Below are 23,730 nucleotides of genomic sequence, written 5' to 3'. Positions count from 1 at the left end.
CTTTTTTTATGATCTTTTCAACATACTGTACTACAATTCTTTTCAATATGATATACTAAAATTGTTACTTAGCTTAGTCTGTTAGAAGACTGTTTAGGGTGTCTGAAGTTGGGAGTTTGATCCCCATCAAGAGTTAAGTTTTTTAAGTCAGATGTCCAGAGGATATAAACCGGCGTTATCACATATTAACGGCGATGAATAGCTAAGTAGACTCTAACGAGTGTGCGGTGGAGAAAGGAAAATAAGGCTTTCATGACAACTCCTGCCATAACTTCGATCTAAAAGGTTAAACTATACAGATATATTTGTCCTGAATGGTGTGACACAACAAACTCCACATGTACAATACTCACGTTTTCCTCACAAACCAGACAGAATGAAGAAAAGGAATAAATAAAAAGTCTGCTGCCTCTCTAAACAGACATCAAAGCGCAGTGCCGCTCACTAAACCAACATCAGACTGCAGTATCGCCGTCCACCTGCGGGGGGCGTGGACAGGCTTTCCAACAGGCAGGATAATTTAAAAGGCAACCGCAACTACATTGTTGTGTCTGCCCTATTTCTGATACAATGGCAGCAGAAATTTTGCCATGGCGAGCCGCCACTTCCCAATCAACATAGAGGAAACACTGACTTTTTTTGACATACTATACTAAGACTTTTTTATGGCTATTTTCAACATACTATACTATGACTTTTTCACCACTTTTTTGGTCATACTGCACTATGGTTATTTTCGACATGCTATACTATGACTTTTTCATCACCTTATTCAACATACTATACTATGACTTTTTTTGATATACCATACCATGACTTTTTTCGACATATTATACTATGACAATTTTTAATGACTTTTTTCCGACACATAATATACTATGACTTTATCACTTTTGTTGACATACTATACTCTGACATTATCAGCACTTTTTTCAAAACACTAAATTATGACTTTTTCATCACTTTATTCTATACTATGACATTTTATCACTTTTTTCGACATACTATACTGTGACTTTTTCATAACTTTATTCGACATACTATAATTACTTTTTTATAATTTCTTTCGACATGCTATACTATGACTTTAACATATCACTTTTTGGATATTCTATAATATGACTTTTTCACCACTTTTTTGGTCATAATCCACTATGGCTATTTTCAACATGCTATACTATGACTTTTTTGGCATACTATACCGTGACTTTTTCATTACTTTATTGGACATACTATACTATGACTTTTATCACTTTTTTCAACATACTATGATATGGCTTTTTTCCGACATAAGATACAGAACTACGACTTTTTCGTCACTTTATTCAACATACTACACTATGACTTTATTCGACATACTATACTATGACTTTTTTATCACTTCATTCAACATACTATGACTTTAACATTTTTTTCGACATGCTATAATATGACTTTTTTGACATACTGACTTTTTCGACATACTATACTATGACTTTTTCATCAGTTATTCGACATCCTAAACTATGACTTTTTTATCTTTCAATATACTATACTATGACTTTGTCACTTTTTTCGACATTCTATACTATGACTTTTTATCACTTTATTATGTATTTGTATATAGTATATATACTTTTTCTCGACATAAGATACAGTACTATGAATTTTTCATCACTGTTTTGACATACTGCACTATGGCTATTTTCAACATACTATACTATGACTTTTTTCGACACACTATACTATGACTTTTTCATCACTTTATTCAACATTCTATACTTTGACCTTTTTAATCACTTTTTTCGACATACTATACTATGACTTTTTCATAACTTTATTCGACATACTATAATTACTTTTTTATAATTTCTTTCGACATGCTATACTATGACTTTATTTAACATACTATAATATGACTTTTTTATCACTTTATTCAACATACTATAATATGACTTTTTATCACTTTTTTAATCGTTTTATACTATCACTTTTTTCGAGATACTGCACTATGGCTAGTTTCAACATACTATACTATGATTTTTTTTATCATTTTTTCGACATACTATACTATGATTTTTTTATCATTTTTTCGACATACTATACTATGACTTTATTATCACTTTTTTTAACATATGAATCTCTGCGCAAATTCTTTCAGGAAGACTTCTAAATTACTTCAATCACCACTATCTCTCCCTAAACTTCCAGCTGTTAAGAGGTGTTCACTCTTCAGTAAACCAACCAGAATTGGCCAAATTCATGATCCAATCACAGCATGACATCCTGCTTTAAATGTCTTCTCTCCTTGCTATCAGCTGTCTTTTCAGGCAAGCGTGCAGCCCTCCTCCTTCCCTTCCACCTCCGGGCATCGTCAACCACTGCAACCTGAGTCCCTTTCCGGCAGACAGGTCCTTCGTTCGGTCTCCAGGTTCCCTCTCCACCATCACCAATGTCTAGGCTCCATCGAGGGGAATATGTCTGGCTTCTATACCCCTTTAAAATATTTTTAATGATGGAGTCTAATCCCCAAAGACTCTGTACATTTCATATTATGCTTATGAACAATAAATCTTTGCATATCTGCAACGAAGTCTCTCCTGATTGAAATTATACTATGACTTTTTTCGACATACTATATTATGCCTTTTTTATCAATTTTTTCGACATACTATGACTTTTTTAAAGGGCTTTTTATGCCAAATAACTTATAGGTAGGCCACTGGAAATCTGGCAATTAAATGTTTTAGCAATGAAATGTATCTACATAAAAAATCTTGAGCTCAAACTTGACTTTTGACCTCTTTTTTGAAGTTACTGTACTCTGCCTTTGTATTGTCTGCAAAAAGTGAGAAGTCACCCCAAGGCAAAAGGCTGTAACTTTCACATTATCAATATTTGGTTGCTGATCACCAGTTACAAAATCATTATAGTATCACCTGTATAAAATCTAGTGATCATGGCATATATTTCTGATGATTTCCAATTACTTATAGCCATCTACTTATTGCTATACTGTACCCTAACTCAATTTGTGCGTACTCAAACAAAGTCAACAAAAGTCAAACAAAGAGCGGTAACTGGTGTTATGGTGTTCTGCCTTGGTTTCTCCTGGGCTTTTGGAAATTACTGTTAACCCATTCTTTTTAAAAAAAAAAAAACACGATATTGACTCAAGATACTTACTCACATGATAAAGGATGTCTTGAATGGCCCAAAAATATTATTACTCATTTTCGACCAAAAAAGTTACGGCCGTTTGCCTTTGCACGAATATACCATTACTTTTTTATTACTTTTTTCAACGTACTACACTATAACTGCTTTTAAAGCTGAGTCTGTTAGAAGACTGGTTTGGGAGTCTAAGTTCGGAAGTTTGATTACCATCAGAAGCTAAAATCATATACTGAACTACGATTTTTTTTAACGTACTATACTGTGACTTTTTTATGACATTTTTCGACATACTATACTATTGCTTCTTTCGACATACTGTACTGACTTTTTATTATTTTTTCAACATACTATACTATGACTTTTAAGGACTTTTGTCGACATACTATACTATTGCTTCTTTCGACATACTATGCTATGACTTTTTTCAACATAATATACTAAGACTTTTTATGATTTGTTTTTGAACATGCCATGACTTTTTTTTTTACTTTTTTCGACATACTATAGTAGGACTTCTTTCTACATACTATTCTTTGACTTTATGACTTTTTTCGACATACTATACAATTACTTTTTTATTACTTTTTTTTGACATACTATACCATGACTTTTTTTCAACCTACTATACTATTACTTCTTTAGACATACTATACTATGACTTTTTTATGACATACTATACTATGACTATTTATTGCATACTACAATATGATTTTTTTCCATATACTATACTTCAATGTTTTTTCAACATACTATTCTTTGACATTTTTATTACTTTGGCGACATACTATACTAGGACTTTTTTTGACATACTATACTAGGACTTTTATGACTTTTTTCAACATACTATACAATGGCTTTTTTTATTACTTTTTTGACATACTATACCATGACTTTTTTTCAACCTACTATACTATTACTTCTTTGGACATACTATACTATGACTTTTTTATGACGTTTTATGACATACTATACTATGACTATTTATTGCATACTACAATATGATTTTTTTCGACATACTATACTTCAATGTTTTTTCGACATACTATACTATGACTTTTTTTCGACATACAATATTGTCTTTTTTTTTTAACTCAGTCTGTTACAATACTGGTTCTGGAGTCTTGGCTCCCATCAAGAGCTAAAAACATACTCAACTATGAGTTTATGATTTTTTTCAACATACAATACTATTGCTTCTTTCGACATACTATACTGACTTTTTATTATTTTTTCAACATACTATACTATGACTTTTAAGGACTTTTTATAACATACTACACTATTGCTTCTTTCGACATACTATGCTATGACTTTATGACTTTTTTCGACATAATATACTAAGACTTTTTATGATTTTTTTCAACATGCCAAGACTTTTTTTTTTTTACTTTTTTCGACATACTATAGTATGACTTCTTTCTACATACTATTCTATGACTTTATGACTTTTGTCGACATACTATACTATGACTTTTTTTGACATGCTATACTAGGACTTTTATGACTTTTTTCGACATACTATACCATGACTTTTTTTCAATCTACTATACTATTACTTCTTTAGACATACTATACTATGACTTTTTATGACATACTATACTATGACTTTTTATTGCATACTACAATATGATTTTATTTACGTATACTACACTATGACTTTTTTATGACTTTGGCGACATACTATACTAGGACTTTTTTTGACTTTTTTCAACATACTATACAATGACTTTTTTATTACTTTTTTTGACATACTATACCATGACTTTTTTTCAACCTACTATACTATTACTTCTTTGGACATACTATACTATGACTTTTTTATGACGTTTTATGACATACTATACTATGACTATTTATTGCATACTACAATATGATTTTTTTCCATATACTATCACTTTGACTTTTTTCGACATACTATACTTCAATGTTTTTTCGACATACTATACTATGACTTTTTACGACTTTTTTTCAACATACTATACTGTCTTTTTTTTTAACTCAGTCTGTTACAAGACTGGTTCTGGAGTCTTGGCTCCCATCAAGAGCTAAAAACATACTCAACTATGAGTTTATGACATTTTTCATATACTATACTATGATTTTTATATGAATTTTTTGGTATAATATACTATGACTTTTTTAACATACTATATTATGACTTTTTATGACTTTTTTCGACATACTATACTATGACAATTTTATAACTTTTTTCAACACACTATACTGAGACTTTTTATGACATTTTTCAACATACTATACTATGACTGTTTTTATACCTGGTTCAGTAATCTGAGGTTGGGAGTTTTATTCCAATCAAGAGCTAAAAGCATATACTATACTATGTTTTTATGACTCTTTTCGACATACTATACTATGCCTTTTTCATGACTTTTTTCAAGATACTATTCATGACTTTTTTCGACATACGCCTATGCCTTTTATGATGTACTATATATATATATATATATATATATATATATATATATATATATATATATAACTTCTTTATGACTTTTTTCAACCTACTATACTATGACGTTTTTCGACATACTATAGGCCTACTATGACGTTTTTATTACTTTTTTCGAGGTACTATACTATTTTACTATTTTATTACTTTTTTCAACACATTATAGCCTACTATGACTTTTTTTTCGACATAGCCTACGATACTATGACTATTTGTATAGCTCAGTCTGTTAAGACTGGTTCGGTGGTCTGAGGTTGGGAGTTTTATCCCCATCAAGACCTAAAAGCATACTGTGACTTTTTTATGATTTTTTTCAGCATACTTTACGAACATGTTAAACTAACCGAACTCGTTAAACCCCCAAAGACCACCACTACTAAAGGTTAGCCTAGCCGGTAACAATAAAATCCCTTTGCCTCCTTTTCCCTACGTGGTGCGTTCAACTAAAGTGTGAGACTTAAACCAACGTCGGTGAGAACAACGCTTTTCCTACTTCTGGAGGGTTTTGTGTGGTGTCACTGACTCACCTCAAACTCTGCATAGTTCGCATTCGGACGACGACGGCTGCCTCGGGGGCCGCTCCGGGGCTTAATTGGCTCCGTTCCATCGGCGTCCTTGCCGGGCGCCCCGCTCTTCCTTGGTTGTAGCAGTTCAGAGTTTTACAGGTGTATGTACAAAAGTTTGGAGTAAAGGGAAACAAAAAAGTCTTTCGGTCCTTTGTTTCCGTAGTGTTCTTCAGCAAGCGTCCTCTGCTCTCCGACCTTCTTCAAAATCGCAATCATCGCACCCACCTGTGCCCACCTGTGACACTTCACCCGGCCCATTTCCTGTAAGACCCAGAATAATATCATAACAATACTATGACGTTTTTCAACATACTATGACTTTTTTATTACACTTTTCGAAATACTATACTATGACTTTTTTTATATAGTAGGCCTGTCGAAAAAAGTCATAGTAGGCCTATAGCTATGACTTTTTTTCGACATACTAACTATACTATGACTTTTTATCACTTCTTACAACTTACTATACTATGACTTTTTATTACTTTTTATGGGATACTATACTTTGATTTTTTTATGACTTTTTTTCGACATACTATACTATGACTTTTGTCACTGGTTCGGGATTCTTAGATTGGGAGTTTGATTCTCATCAAGAGCTAAAAACATATACGAAACTATGACTTTTTATGACTTTTTTCAACATACTAGGACTAAATGCAGAAACATGACTGAATGAATGAATGAATGAATGAATTTATTGGTTGTAACCAAAGGGTAGGGTCAGAAGCTTCATCTTATATCAGCCCCCCCTTCTCACATTTTTAAGAGTAACAAACAAATTATCAAGGAAAAATTGACATGGAAGATAAAATAAATTATATATACACTTACCCAGATAATTTTCTACCTACATATATACATACATACATACATGCCTACATATACCCATAAGGATCAGTACTTATGTACAGTACATTGCCACCACAAGGTGAATAATATCCTAAATAATGATGATAACCATAATGATAATAATGATGTTCATGACTTATTATTACTTGTGCATTTAAGAGGAACACCACCCTAAATTCAAAATTCCTCTATGTTTTTTTCCATGGCCTAGGAAAGTCAAATCAATATTTTGAATCCAGAGAAGTTAATCTCAAACGTGTGGTGTCATCACGTATAAATCTAGACATGCTCCATAGACAATGAATGGGTGACTGATTTTTTTTTTTTTACACCTAAACTTTATTGTTTATTTATGTTCTCAGGTTTAAAACAGAAAATGTCCCGATATACACAGAACATTCCCCTGGGTGCTCTCATCTTTGCCAATTCATTGTCTATGGAGCAGTTCAACACTTTATACTTAATGACACTACAGATTTGAGACTTCTCTGGTTTTCTGGCTTTGAGAGAGAGAAGCTTATGTTAACAAATATTGACTGAAATTGGTGACATCACAAATTTGAGTTTTAGCACTCTAGTTTCTGGATTTGGGAAAGAGTTGTTCATGTTTACTCATATTTTTGGACAGTCTTAGACCATAGGAATAACATGTAAGTTGAAAATGGGCGTAGTTCACCATTCACCATTAAAGTGCTGTGGTTGGTTGAGGTGGAGCTGATATGTAACAAGTTAAATGAGCTGCAACTAATGACTATTTTCATGATGGATTATTGCGTTAAGTGTCAGTGGGGTTCCGGGGGCCTTGTTGATGAGGCTGACTGCAGAGGGGAAGAAACTGTTTTTATGGCGTGAGGTTTTGGTCCTGATGGACCGCAGAGGAGGGGTTCAAACAGTTTGTGTCCGGGGGTGAGAGGGATTGGCTACAATCTTTCCTGCCCGCCTCAGCATCCTGGAGGCGTACAGGTCCTGGAGAGAAGGCAGATTGCAACCAATCACTTTCTCAGCAGAGCGGATGATACGCTGCACACTGCAGGTGAGGATGGACTCGATGATGGCAGCGTAGAAGTGCACCATCATTGTCTTTGACAGGTTGAATTTCTTCAGCTTTCCGCAGGAAGTACATCCTCTGTTGGGCTTTTTTTTAATGAGGGTGATGATGTTCAGCTCCCACTTGAGATCCTGGGAGATGATGGAGCCCAGGAAGCTAAAACATACATTAAAAAGTAGAAGTACAGAAACAACTCCTCAATTAACGCGAGTGATTGTAATTTGTTACTTTCCACCTCTGGACATTTTGGGACCGATTGGTGGGATTGCTGTGGACAAGTACACACAGTGATACACAATGCAAATTACATTTAACCAGGTATCCAGCTAATTTAAATAGCTCACTTACTGTATTGTATGAACAGTTAATTTCATTAAATATTGTATTGTGTGTGGCATTTTCTTTTGTGGGGTGCAAATGTTCCACCAAAACAAGTTCCTTCCCAAGACCATTTTGCAGAGCCACCGTCTCTGCTGTCCGGAGCTTAGCTCCGCCCACGACGACAGTGATTGGTTTAAAGAAATGCAAACAACCCAGAGCGTTTTTTTTCTCCTACCCCCAAATGTATGTGTGTTGTAGCCAGACCTTACTCCACAGCGCTGTGGCAATGCGAGACTACCTAATGTACTTAAAGGCTATGAACAACTCTCTTTCAGAAGAAAATAATATCTTGTGGCAGACACCAGCAGACATGCACCTATATAGTTTCCTCACTCTTTGCTGTTGTGCTGCATTATTTGGTCATCTTTCTTTACACCTGTACTCTTCAGCTCAACGTTATATGCTGGTCGCTGGTGAGAATTTTCACACTTATCCTCTGACTCACAAAATAAAAACCGACACTTCCTGTTGCACATGACAAGCTGTATTCAGAATGCATCAGTTCATGTTAAAAGAACATTTTAGGGTGAGTATTTTTATGTGTTTCAATAGGGACTGTACTCAAATGATTAAGGTAGGGAGAGGAGCTGAAACTTATACTTTATTTAATAAAAAGCCAGACCTTCGCAGCATTATAATATTTTCTTTGTAACCACATCTTCACTTGTAAAATAAAATAAAAATTTTAAAATATATATTTTATATAAAAATATAAATAGTAAAAAACCTAAATCCTCCCATCACTAGGGAAATATGATGTAAGAGATAAAAAAAATAAACTCCTATGCTCTTCCAGAAAAGTTACAAGTTGTCAGTGATGTAAAACATCAGAGGGGAATGTCAGGGTTGGAAACAAACAACAAGGGCGTCTTTCCAGTACCATCATTTTGCTCCAGCACCCTCCTGCAGGGAGAAATCCCTCAATGAAAAGAGACTCATTTCTACCCACGGACCAGAATGAAGGGGAGACGTGTTAGTAATTAGAGAGCTCCTGTTTTGAACAGTGAGGGTAAAGTGACCTCTTCATCATCTGCGCCTCTATCTTTTCTCTGCAGCACCGTATACTGAATCAAGCTCTAATGCTCTGTTTCACGCCGTTCGTCCAGCCTTTCAAGTCTCACACAGCCAGGCCCTCATCATCTACAGTATCAAAGACCCTGATGAGCCCTCAGCAGATCACACACACAGGCACACACGCACACACACACACACACACACACACACACACACACACACACACACACACACACAGGTCACAGCAGCTCCCCAGTGCCGCATCAGCACCATCTCTCTCTCTCTCTCTCTCATACACAGAGCAGATAAAAGTCCCGAGGCCATGCCACTAATTAACTACAGTGAGCTCCAAAGGGCCACGAGGGCTAAAGATCTCCTCTGGATTCCACATCCCACTGACAGGAGCTTGGCACCCTGCTGCCCGCAGACACACATGATTGTTAATCACACGTGCTCAGAAAATCTTTGATCCCCAGAAAGTGGACGTTGGGACAGTTAAAGGAACTGGCATTTTGTTCAAAAAGAAAAGAGAAGCCATTGTTGCTGTGAAAATGAGAAAGGTAGATTTTAAACATTTTCCTCTACTTCCCCTAAACAAATGCTCAGATATTTTAGGAAATATTTGCTTTCTTGTCGAGAGTCAGATAAGAAGATCAATACCACTTTCCCATGATATGTGTGGCTAGACCCAGGAAGTGATTAGCAAAACTACTCGGTTAGGTTAACAAAAACATAATGGTTTGGGTTAAAATTAGTATGTTTTTACGTAACTTGAAGTGGCTATATGTAACTTTCAGTTTGTGTTAATTTAGCGGCCCCTTTGGACATCCATCCTCTATCTATCTATCTATCTATCTATCTATCTATCAACATAGGGAATAATTGCCCTGGTGTGTAAAGGCCTATGGGTCAAACTGAAAGAATGCTGGCTTCTGCAAGTCCCAAAATACAACTTGAAACTATCTTATCGTAAGACACTCCCGGGATGGTAAACAAACACATATTTCAAACTGTGCTGTTTTATCTCAGTGGTAGATATTTTCAGAATAAAATAAATTTTTCAAGACATTAACCTGCTGTGATACAACTAGAAAAACAACACATTAAGGCCCAGACACACAGAGCCGACGGCCAAACGTCGGCAGAAAAGGCAGATGGACTGATCAGTCTCCCCAAATTGGTCAAAAATGTGCTTCGGAACACACCGAAACGACGAGACGTAATACGTCTCCATAACAGAAGGCGGCGCTAATCTGTATTGTCGCCCAAAAATGAAAACCGGCAGCTGATTGGACGAACGCGTCACGTGGGTCTGGTTTCTCCGGAAATTCAAAGACAGACTGTCATGGCGGCTTGTTCAGAATACGATCTCATATTGTACTAAAATAGTTCACCGAAAAAGAGTTTCTGAAAACATTTTAAGCGAGAAATAGGCCATGCAGTTGCTGAATCTGTCTTCATTTCAGATTGACAAAGGTCAGTTTAAAAGATTTTCGTCAGATTTTGAGAGACTCTAGTCACGTTCATTCTGCTCCCCGTTTCCGGGTTAGCACTCTACCAATCAGATGGGTCATTTGAGTCCGACTGCCGGCAGTGCCCGCCCCGCCGATTATACATGTCAAATCAGCCAAAATGAAGGACAACGGCCCCTCGGACGGACGACGGCACGGAACACACCGAACAGACTCGAGTCACTGACCTCGCCAGACTGTCCGACGGCCGATTATCAGATTATCTGTGTGTCCGGGCCTTTAGTCACGATGACTTAAAATGCATTGATAGTCCTCTCTGTGTTGGTGTATCAAGATGTCGATAATGACAGTGACCATCTTGTGTATACTGTAGGACCATTATTGAGCAGAAAGTTCCAAATCGGAAAACAAGTTTTTGTATCCGTTTGTTCAACTGAACCACTCAGTATTTCAGAAAAAAAGAGCAAATGTTTCTCGTCGTGCCTCTGTCTCTCTGTCTGTGTGAAGTTGTATAATGTGAGAGGAGCAGTCAGGTTTGGGTGGATCCTGCTGCGACCGAGGAGCCTTTGATAGCAGAGGATGTGAAGGCTGACATTTGCACGGGCAGGGAGTGACGGGGGGGAGGCAAAGACAGAGGAGGGCACTGAGAGAATAGCAGGAGTGTTTTGTTCTACACCTGTTTGTTTGAAAGACAAGAGAGTATGTGGGCAAAAAAGACAGAGAGCGAGACAGCCGCAGAGGAGGACGTGTGCAAAGAGTGCAGACAGTCACTTTGATCTCGCAAACTAAATGCTCTCTGATCCACACTCTGAATTTCATTCAGAGTAATTACAGTTCCCTATTATCTGTTATGACAATTTATAAGGTGTGACTGTAAGGGGGAGGAATACCATAAACAACTTACAATAAACAGCTTTGGAACAATGAAACCTTCAAAGCTTCATAGAGTTGAACATCCTTGAAAATTAAGCTTAATAAAGATTTGTGGCAGTGCTACTGATGTAGATTTTTGAGATATGACTTAAAGCTGCACTAATAGATTTTTTAAATATTATTGATAGATTTATTTACTATGTGTAGTATGAAAAGCGCAACCTGATCTCACAGAAATACGTGAAATGGCCACGACCTCTTAATGCCGCATTACGTGGTGGTGTGTTAAAATGACGTGCAACCACAATTTAGGTTTAGGCAGCAAAACTACTTGGTTAGGTTAACAAAAACATTATGGTTTGGGTTAAAATTAGTATGTTTTTACGTAACTTAAAGTGGCTATATGTAACTTTCAGTTTGTGTTGATTTAGCGGCCCCTTTGGACATCCATCCATCCATCCATCCATCCATCTACCTACCTACCTACCTACCTACCTATCTATCTATCTATCTATCTATCTATCTATTAACATAGGAAATAATTGCCCTGGTGTGTAAAGGCCTATGGGTCAAACTGAAAGAATGCTGGCTTCTGCAAGTCCCAAAATACAACTTGAAACTATCTTATCGTAAGACACTCCCGGGATGGTAAACAAACACATATTTCAAACTGTGCTGTTTTATCTCAGTGGTAGATATTTTCAGAATAAAATACATTTTTCAAGACATTAACCTGCTGTGATACAACTAGAAAAACAACACATTAGTCACGACTTAAAATGCATTTTGTAGTCACCATCTGTACTCTCTGTGTTGGTGTATCATGACGTCGGTAATGACCGTGACCATCTTGTGTATTATACTGTAGGACCATTATTGAGCAGAAAGTTCCAAATTGGAAAACATGTTTTTGTATCCGTTTGTTCAACTGAACCACTCTGTATTTCAGAAAAAAAGAGCAAATGTTTTTCGTCGTGCCTCTGTCTCTCTGTCTGTGTGAAGTTGTATAATGTGAGAGGAGCAGTCAGGTTTGGGTGGATCCTGCTGTGACTGAGGAGAACTAGATTTTATCCTGTAAACCTGATGTTTTTAACCTGGGTGGCATTATACTGGCCTTTGGGAGGGGAGGCTGCACTCACAGTTGACCAGTTATTACATAATCAAGGTCTTTTGACATAACCTCGGGACAGATAAACTGTGAGAGGGTGTGAGAGTTACGCAATGCACCCATGTTGGCCTGCTTTAGAGGTTTTTGGTTTGGACCTCCATGGGGAGGGAGAGTGGTGAAGCAGAGAGTACATTTTTTTAGGTTTATCTGTTTAAAAAACGTGCAACATTGTAGTTTAGGCGAGTCATGAGCTGCAGTAGAGGTTTATGTGTGAAAAAAGTATGAATAGGAACGATGAAGCATGAATGTCGCGTTAGGCACAATGGCCCTCTGTGTCAATTTCATTCTAGGTCACTGAGTGTTCATTAGCATACAAGAGGTGTCAGACAGTTTGACATGTAGCGTGGGCCCATTGGAGCTAACTAGTGTCATAAGACGGATATTAGACAAAAGGTTTGATCAGAAACTTCACAAAAAAGCTCTATTTCTGCTTATCTACTGGTCAGTTTATTACAATAAATAGGTTTGGTAGTTCATGTTTCTGTGTCATTGATCTGATACAGGATCAGCACATAATACTCAATGGACATGATGAGAGCACAACATGAAAGTAGGCTCGTCACAATGGAAGCATCCATTAATTGACCGCTTCAGCCCAAACAGCCTTGAGCTCTCAGATTAATTGGAGGGAGGCGTTAGTTCAGATGCTTGATAAGAGCGACAGAACAGAGACATGTACTGGATCAGTTAGATTAATTAGAACAGTGGTATTACTGGGATTGTGGGTAGCCTACAGTAACAGTAGAGAATGTCCTATATGGAGTGTAAGATCTACAAGTTCACCCTGTCAATCAAACTGAGGATACTGTGATGTCTTCTTTGAATTTTCTGTTCTGGTTGTGCTGTATATTATCTGAGAGATATTTCATGTGATGCAGTTTGAAATCTGAACCACTATTTCACTTTTAGTGCTGCTGCAAATAACAACTGTTCCAAGTACAAAGCCCACGTGTAGCAGCACTAGAAGACATTTTTTTTCTTGTTTTGAGAGGGTTTGTGTTATCTTCGTAGCAGAGATTTAATTACGTTCAAAAGATGATTCCAGTTAATGATGACTTGGGTCTTATTTTTAACTTTGAGAAGGCACACACACAGTAAGGTCCAGACCAGTGTGAGCTGGTACAGTTAGCATTCACTAGTGTCTAGTGAATATCTGTATCAACAGGTAAAAGGAAATAGTATTTTGTATATTTAAAAAAATAATGATGATAATGTTTTGTAGACTTATACCCTTTGTCCAGTTAAATGAGCGCATATATGCACATTTTTTAAAATGCAGCAAACCCACTATAAATAGACTCCTTTTCCTTTGCAGACGAGTTTGCCTTTCTGCTTTCCTTTCTGTTGTGTCACGTTCAACGCGTAGACTGTATAAAATATGGACGTAGTCTCTGTGACATCACAGATAGGTCTCTCAGATAGGTTTCTGGTGGCTTCAGCATCTTGGCAGTGCGTGACTTTGACTAATCCGAAAATGTGCAAAGAGGTGGCACAAACAAACACGTCATGGTGATGGATCGAGAGAAGCAGTGTAAAACTGATTGTTTCAGGATTATTCTTTAAAAATACACAGTTCTGGGTGAAACTGGACTTGTGGCCTGGGAGTGATGATTGGTAATTGTTACCATGCAGCCAACATAATGACATTCAACCCCAACATCCCTGAGAGACTCTGGATTAAGTGAGAAAAGTGGAAAAAGCAGAGAGGAGAAGAGATGTAGACGAGACAAAGGGAAGGCGATACAGATGTAGATATAAATAAAAACAAGGAGCAGCAGCAGCGAGAGAGAGAGCGAGGGAGGGAGGGTGAAGACGAGAGCGCAGCCAGAAGAAAAGGGAGAGCCAGTGAAGGCCCCAGAGAGGAGGAGAGAGGAGCTGCATCCTTGTGCTGTGTTGTTCAGTGTGATTAACTCCTGAGAAAAGCAGCCTGCTGGAGGACTTACCAAAATAGCTTCTCCCTATTAAAATCAACTACTGCGACTGCCACTCACCTGGCTGCTGCTTAGCATCGCAAATGTACACGACAAGACGGTACATCACGGCGCCTATAGGAAGCTGATGCACAGTCAGGAAGGAGCTTGTCCTTGTTCCAGTGATGTGGGGAATGTAAAGGGGAACATGTACTATCTTTGATTTTAAGGTGGTATAATCAGTGATCTGTCACTAGATTCATCTCCAGTCATTAGTGTCACAGCTGAGAAAAAAGACTTGTATTCGGCCTCTATTGCGGCATTTTCCATTCACATGAATCAGATTTTGAACGGAAATCTGTGGTATTTCTTCCAGAGTAAGTTTCTGACGACAGAGGCATAACGCCAATAAAAAAGAGAAGAAAACACATTTTATTAAGGGTCCTCTGTGTTAAGAAACAGCACTACTAAGGGATGAAGGACAAAATCCACAGTTCTGTGTAAAACTGAATTGTTAAGTTCATCTGAAGCTCAAATGAGGCTTCAACAGTCTGCATCAGGCAAATCAAGGGTGTGTTATCCAAAGTTACTGTCTTTAGTGCAAAAAGTCCCTCTTTCTGTCTACTCTGACAGTGTTCTCTTGCTGAGCCATAGTGTGGGGGATGGTAACACTGAACAAAACATGCTTTTGAAGCTATCCAAATTATTTGAAATAACCCAGCCTGTTGAGGCCTAATCGTGACTTTGGCTGAATGTCAGAATGCATTGGAACTTTGGCTTTAGCCCTCCATCTTTTACACTGAGTGGAATGAAATTGTTATGAAGATATCTCTTCACGGGAGGAACAATCAACTTGTTGCACATCAAAGTTTGTTTGCAGGTCTTGGGGAGAATTACTGCACATTTTCCAAAAGGAGCTGCATGGGGCTGACGGCTACAAGTTTGTCATCTAGCCCACTCCTCTCTCTGCTCGAGGCTACATTCAGAATAATTCCATTCCGACAAAAACTTGAACAAACACAAAGTAGCCTCTGGAACAGTGATACTCAACTCATGGCCCAACAGGTGGCCCGCTGACCATTTTCTAATTCACAATGAAAATAAATTGATTTACACTGGACATTTTTGTACTTTAACTATGTAAATAAGGTGCCAGAGTGCATAAAAAATCACCCTCCCCCCTTCCACCACAAGCCTCAAATGTCCTTAAAACTAGAAACGCCCCTGCATACACTTGTGCTGTGCGGACTGCTCCGACTGGATTTGCCTCTTGTTAAAGATTAGTGGGTAAACCAAATGTTGAAAGTTTGAAAACAGGCAATTCAATGAAAAATGGACAAATTAATTTGCCTTCATAATCTTTGTTTAGTAACAATTGTTATTGACCTGGCCTCCTGTCATTTTGCAACACACACACACAGCATGAGAATATTTCTGCACAGGTTATGTTTTTGAGTTTTAGGCAGGAGCATCAAATCTCTCGGCAGGAGTTGTTGGAGGTTTTAAGGTTCCTGCTTCTTCACTTAATCACAATGTGCTCTGTCAGATACCAAAGCTTTGCACGCATCCAATAAGCCATGCCTCATTCTTCTGTTATATTTTCGCTCACACACCAAATTTCTCAACCTCCTCCCATGTCACTTTCATTTGTTAGTGTTTTAGTGTTCGTTTTAACTCTATCCTTGTGGGGATCAGATTTAATCCAAGACTGTCCAATGGGCTGTCCCTCCTAATATTTCCACAAAATTTTTCCCTTTAACATTTTTACACTATAAATAACATTGTCACATATACATTCTAGATGTTTGTCCATTTCTGATCTAATAAACTATTTCTATATTCACCAGTCTCTGACAGACTAACACACACTAAGCTGTCTGAGGACAAAACAACATATTTCTGCTCTGACAAAAAAAGAGGCCAGTGATTGGCTGATGTAATGGGAACAGTTGACACTATGACCTTTTACAGCTTCAGGTAAGAAAAGTCTCTGGCTGAGTAGAAATCAATGGCTTGACTTCATCAATTGATTGTATGTCTCATATAGTAAGGTTGAGTTGTGCAACTTCCCCCCCCTCTGACATTCTAATTCATTTTCTTTGTCTCACACACACAAACATACCAAAGACCTCCATCTCAATGACATTATTGAATATGTGTACTGTATATGGTGTGATGCGTGTGTGCTAACAATGTATTTCCTGCAGAACTGTAAAGCAACTGCAGCTAACACAAAAATTTCAATTTGTCCAACACTTTTGGTTTATGACCGAATGCCTGCTAAAGTAATGCAGTTCCCATCAGCCTTAGCTGTATTGTGTTTAATGCTAATTAGCAAATGTTAGCATACTAACACGTGAAAATAGAATGATGAACATGGTACACATCATACCTGCTAAACATCAGCATGTTATCATGCTAATGTAAGCATTTAAATCAAAGCACAGTGGTGCCTAGTACAGCCTAGTCTTGCATTGCCAGACCTTGCTCCACAGCGCTGCGGAGAAGGGTCTGGCTAGTCTACACAGCATTCCAGGATGGGAGAAAAACGTGCTCTGGTTTATTGGCATTTCTTTAAACCAATCACAATCGGCGCCTCTGCAAAATAGCTTTGGGAAGGAACTTGTTTGGGTGGAACATTTTGTACGTTCAAAAGTTGTTTTAGTCGTGCAACAGAAAACTCAGATTGGACAGTAGGGCTGGGCGTATCGATCTAAATATCGATAGTATCGATCCCAAGATGAGTATTGGTATCGGATCGATACTGTCGTGATGAGATCGATACTTTTGTTGCAGTTTCTCTCCGAGTTCATGCGAGCACAGCGTCTCTCCAAGTCTGTGCGCAGTGTGCAAACAGCGCAGCGAAGAGTCAGAACAGTGAGAGAAGCCCGTGATGATTTTTTGTTGTGTTGTTTATATTGTTATATTCATATTTATACATTGTGGCTTTTGTTTACTTATTTTGCACAACTGACTTTGTTACTTTACTACTGACTTTATTTTTTTCACAAATATCTGTGTGCAGTGTATTTTTTGTTGTTTATATTGTTATATTCATATATATACATTGTGGCTTTTGTTTACTTATTTCGCACAACTGACTTTATTTTTCACAGATACTTGTGTGTAATGGAAGGTATTTTTGGTTGTGTTGTTGACTTTGTTATATTTATATTTTGTTAGATTATTTTATTATTTTTATACCGTTACATTGTTTTATATTGTTCTAGTTAGTAAATAAAAACATTTAGATTTGCCTAAAATCTTTGTCCTGTGTTTTATCATAATCATAATCAACTAACTAAAGGCAAAATCACAAAATCATTCAATGATCGTGACGTTACAAGTAAAAAGTATCGGTATCGGCGATACTAGCCCTGTATTTACTTGGTATCTGATCGATACCAAAATTCCCAGTATCACCCACCCCTATTGGACAGATAGTCTAGCTAGCTGTCTGGATTTACCCTGCAGAGATCTGAGGAGCAGTTAACCATAGTCCTCAGAAATCCCCCGGAGTTTAAAATGCCAACACAAAGAAAGAGGAAGGTAATGGACATCCGGCTGAAATGAAAGACATCCCGCGGAATTTCCGGCAGTGCCTGACCAATCCCGGAAGTGGAATGTTGTGGATATAGACTAAGTACAGCCTCACTGAGCTGCTAGCGTGGCTGTAGACCCTCAGTCTTGCTTATACAAAATATATGAATGTCGGTTGAAATTTAAAATGTTTAACTAGGCAGTAGTAGTATGTAGTCACAGTAGCAACAGTATTGAAATATTTGGGTTAAAGATGTGATCTAAAAAAGTGTGATTTGTTCCTGTTCAAATGCACAACAGGTGTTAGCACCTCTGCTAACAGAGACGTTTTAACAGGAACAAGCAGCATTATGTAGTACACACTCTGGGATGTTGTGAATCCTGAAGTTGAATTCTGACATTGTTCATTAAGAAATCCCACCTGCTAATTTTGTGTGTGGTATGATGTAACATACAATGTAAAGCTGTTTAACTTGGACTGTGCAGGAAACTCCCAAAAATGCACTGTGCCCAGTCAAAGTCATTGATACTGGGTGTTGTTATGCATATCCTAGGTGTTCATATTCAAATGTATGGTGATATAAGAAGTTATGTAGATTTATGGTGATGTAATACTTTAATGTCTAGTGCTGCACGCTGGTCATTGTGACTGTGGCCTTGTAGGACAGAAATATATCCAGTATATGTTCAAACTCAGTGGCAAAGGCAGCCATTATCCTGTACACACTGTACTTTTGTTGATTTTGTACAGGAGGGAGTTCTGGATTAGTGGAGCCATTCTGTCATCTCCCTGCCAATAACGGGAATGCAATGGTGCATGCATGGTCCACACACTTTAGTGGACAAAACTTCAAGGTCTGAGAAGTGAAGCCAATCAAAAGTGCCTTAAACCTGCATTCTATCTAATTTCCAGCAGGGGGCGAATCCACTGGTTGCAAAAAGATCTCTGTTTCTATAGAAGTCTATGGGGAAATGACCCTACTTCTCACTTGATTTATTACCTCAGGAAAATTTTTTGAAAATTGTTAATTTTTTTGAATTATGGTCCCATTTATTTTAAAATAGACAATTAAAAAAGGGATGGGTGGCTACACGCCGACCTATCAATCATGGTAGAGGCTTAGCAATGCTAACCATGGCACTGTGTACATTAAAATAGCTGTGAACTTGTTTTTGGGTGTTTTCATCTTGTACTTTGACCCTCTCACTGTGTGTTTTCACTTTATCAAAGTTAGTTGGTACATTTTGATGAGCTAGACGTGCCTTATTCAGCGTTCTGCTAACCAAGCTAGCTAGCGGTATTTGAAATGCGTGCGGTAGGCTATAGTTTTATGGTGGCGTCGTATCGTTAACATTAGTGCAAATTCTGCCGGCCCCACTGTTCAAACTGGCAGGTAATGTTTTTTTTTAATCTGCATTTGTTAGTCTAAGGTGCAGTTATTAGTCTAAGGTTGCATCATTGTATTTTTTTGGCTAATGTATTAAAATGACAAAAAATTCATGTACTTACCACCATTGAAGTCATAGTATACATGCAGTAAAATGTTTTTTTATAGTGTATGTTTTTGGCAAAAATATAAAAAACACATAGCAAAAAAAAAAAAGGACATGGGTGTGAAAGCTGTGAGGTAGGAGAGAGAGAGAGAGAAACAGGGATTAATTTCAATTCTCTCTAGAAATGATGCCAGTAATGAACGAGGCAGCGTCAGGGTTGATTTGTATCTGTTGAGGAAAGTCGGGGCCAGGGACCGAGGACCTTCAAATTGCTAATCAAAGCCGGACAAGAAGACTGACAGCTATTCTCACTGGGTGTCTGCACAGAGCCCATTCACTTCTATAAGTCGCTGTGAGTGGAGTTGTAATAGGCCCAAATGAAGCCGGATATCTGCATCTCCTTTGATTTGGTAAAGGTCACTGCTGACAGAGAGGTCTGGGGGGGACTGAGCAGAAACACACACACACACACACACACACACACACACACACACACACGCACACACACACACACACGCACACACACACGCACGCACGCATGCACACATGCATGCACACACACACACACACACACACACATAGAGACACTTAATTTCCTTCTTTTTCTTTCAAACTCTTTGTGCTTTTCAGTTTCCAAATAGCATGCAATAATGTGTTTGTGTTTGTGTGTATCAGGGGATGTTGTGGGTGGTAGTCCTGCTCTCTGATTCAGGCCCTCTGGGCTCCGCTGTCCTCTTTGTCTTTGCTTTTCTAATTGGCTAACTGAGTGCAGCCAAACAGTCAGAGGAGCATCACTAATCATTCACCTAATAACTCTGCTGTCCATCTCTGTCAACACCTTTTTCTGTTGTGTCTTTCAGGGCATGTAGGGACACTGTGGTGGCCTTGTTTGAAAGCTAGACTTCAGTGTCATCTTTTGTGCATTTCTGCAAACAAATTTGTTGGAGAAAAAAAAAAATCAAGACTTTTATATATCCTGATTTAAAGAATTGTTTGTTAAACATTGGCTCCACTAATGAAATGTAGCATTTAGGTTATGAATTCAGTTAGTTCAGTTACCCAGTCCAATATTCAATGGTATTGGGATTCAATAATGTTTTACATATTCCAACTATGCTTTTCTGAAAATAAAAGATATTAGCTCATTACAGTCCTTGTAAACAGGATACAGTTTGCATACATCAACCTTTACTTCAATATCAGGGTAAATGCACTCAGCAAAAACAATCAATGTCACAGTTGTTTTATGGATTGTGTGCAGCCATTCTGTTCGTTGTGCCTGGTGTTAACCAACAAGTGATAGACATACAAGCCAGTCAGTGATCAATATGGAGCTCAACTTAAAGGTCATTCTGGACAATTCATGTACGATAAAAGCATAATAAAACTATACGCATGATATGCTATGCTGATGATGAAGCCAAATAATTGTATGTCTCAACTGCTGAATCACTGCTGCAGTCCCCCTTCATTCAAAAATGGGTTGTTTGCTTCACTGTGCCGAACGATGTTTGTGCAGAGTTTGACATTAGAAAGTTCCTTTTACATTTATCTGCTGAAGTTTCTCTGTGCTAACTTTAAATCTTAGTTCAAGACGTGTATATGAGCATAATTTGTAACATCCCTAAAACTAGTTTGCAAGCCAATTCTGATCCAATATGGAACTTGTGTGATGAGAAACTTGAACCCTTCAGGTCACATAAACTAAGTAAGAAGACACATCTTCCACAAGTTATTAATCAAAGTAGAGTATGTCAGTTAATAAAACCTGTCTGGAGGGGATATTTACATTGACACATTCTCAATTAGTATAAATGTGACGCTTGTCTTTGTTGCACTTTGTAACAGTAGTGTGATTTTACATGAAATCTTGTCTTGTGTCACAATATCTTAATTTTCAGGGACTCCTACAATGACCACATCTTCCCTTTTGGTGCTTAACGACCAAAAGCAATAAAGCATAAATGTGTCACCTCAAGTTCCCTTATTAAAGCAGCAGCCAACACATGACCTTATATGCCCTCTGCATTGGGAAGGCATGAGGGAACAGACAGCAACAGAGGGAGAGATTTAAATTATTCTCCAGGCAAACTAAATGGAGCCGGAGCAAACATTTTCCAATGTCACATCTCATATCAACAAATCAAAGCCCACCACCCCAAGGAGTGCTGTGAAGTCAGCAACATTTACTCTGGTCAAAACATGTGGAGCGCTAAATGTCTTTGACTCTTAACATTGTGTCAGTCTGTCAGATTCTCTGCTGTGCTGTTGTGTGTATAAGGAGTCAAAGGGGTTCAGTCCTGCAGCATCGGAAACATCACACTCGCTCATTAGCTTTTTGCTGTGAACTCACAACATGGGCTGTCAGAGTGAACACACACACACACACACACACACACACACACACACACACACACGCACGCGCACGCACACGCACACACACACACACTGTAGACAGTAAGCAGATAAAGCAGATAAGAAAGCAAGGGTTGACAACTGACGCGGCAAAATCAAGCATTTACTGTATGCCAATGCAAAAGAGATAAGAGAATAAATCTCACACACAAACATCCCTATGATGCAGCATCATCACAACACTGAAAATCATACTATAACCTCTCCTACCAAGTTTGATTTTGTGTACGCGCGTGAATGCAGGCACACACAAAGCTGAACAGACTTCATGAATTTGACAAGACGTACACAAAAAACACACACACACACACACACACACACACACACACACACAGAACCCCCTCCCCCACCACCACCCTATGCCTGAAAAGGTGATTTTAATTTGTAATTACCTTTTCCAGCTCCCTGGAGTATAAACTCTCTATTTAGAATGTGGTCCATTGAGACAATGAAAGAGCACACACACACACACACGCACACACGCAGACACATACACAGACACACACTGTGCACTTGTAGTCGTGACCATATAAACGCAGATAAAGCATTGCCTGAATTAACATATGTAATTGTTATTCATTAAAAGACACTTGCATGAGCAAAGGCTTTATCAAATTGCATTGTCCGATAGAATATTAACTTTGGAATTGTAGTTTTACTGAGCAGTGAAATGAGCCCTCTGATGTGCAGTTGCAGCTCTTCTTGCCTATTGCACAGAATATTCTCTAAATCTGAAAATATTTATATTTAACACAACTATATTGTTAAAATCTGACTTTTGAGACCCTAATGAAATAACTGACAGCTTCTGTGTTTTTACATTAACACGGTTAATGGTCTGAGCTTCATGTGACCAAAGATAAACAGCTAACAGGTAAAAAGAGTGAAAAAAGTCACCTATATGTACTATTATATATCAGGGTTACTGGGAAGTGTGGTCTAAATAAGTGCCAGTGTTACTAGCTGCATGCCATCAGGCTATATATCCACATTTCCACTGTGGTCTCATTTGTTTACAGTCATTTCCATTAATCGAATCCCATTTCATTTAGTTATTTATGAGGACAACGCACATTAATCAATATTACTGTAAATATGCCAGTGTTAGCCAGCTAGACAACATTCAATACAACTTTAAAAACATGTAAATGTATCAACCACGACAGTCACGCACGCCCTTTGTATAGTTGCTGAATACATTAGTCCACACACGCAGGCACACCACGGAGCTCCACTCATGAGGCAGTTGCATGACATTACGCTCTGTAAGAAGAGATCGATGGGCTGATGTTTGTGATCCATCGGCTTCCTGTTTGAAGTTTGCAGTCTGTTTCTCCCGGAGGAGCTGACCTTATAATCGCCTGACCCAAA

General features: G+C 37.9%; 1 long non-coding RNA gene across 1 annotated transcript; it reads left to right on the top strand.

The window, feature by feature from the left end:
- Positions 1-2,187: 2,187 nt before the first annotated feature.
- On the top strand, positions 2,188-11,321 carry LOC118494314. Its single transcript, XR_004896427.1, has 4 exons — positions 2,188-2,200; positions 2,310-2,519; positions 7,921-7,927; positions 11,310-11,321. It is a non-coding gene; the product is annotated as an uncharacterized LOC118494314 (long non-coding RNA).
- Positions 11,322-23,730: the final 12,409 nt, after the last annotated feature.

This window comes from Sander lucioperca, chromosome 22, assembly GCF_008315115.2.
Source record: "Sander lucioperca isolate FBNREF2018 chromosome 22, SLUC_FBN_1.2, whole genome shotgun sequence".
Classification (NCBI taxonomy): domain Eukaryota; kingdom Metazoa; phylum Chordata; class Actinopteri; order Perciformes; family Percidae; genus Sander; species Sander lucioperca.
This window is presented reverse-complemented; position numbering and strand designations above follow the sequence as displayed.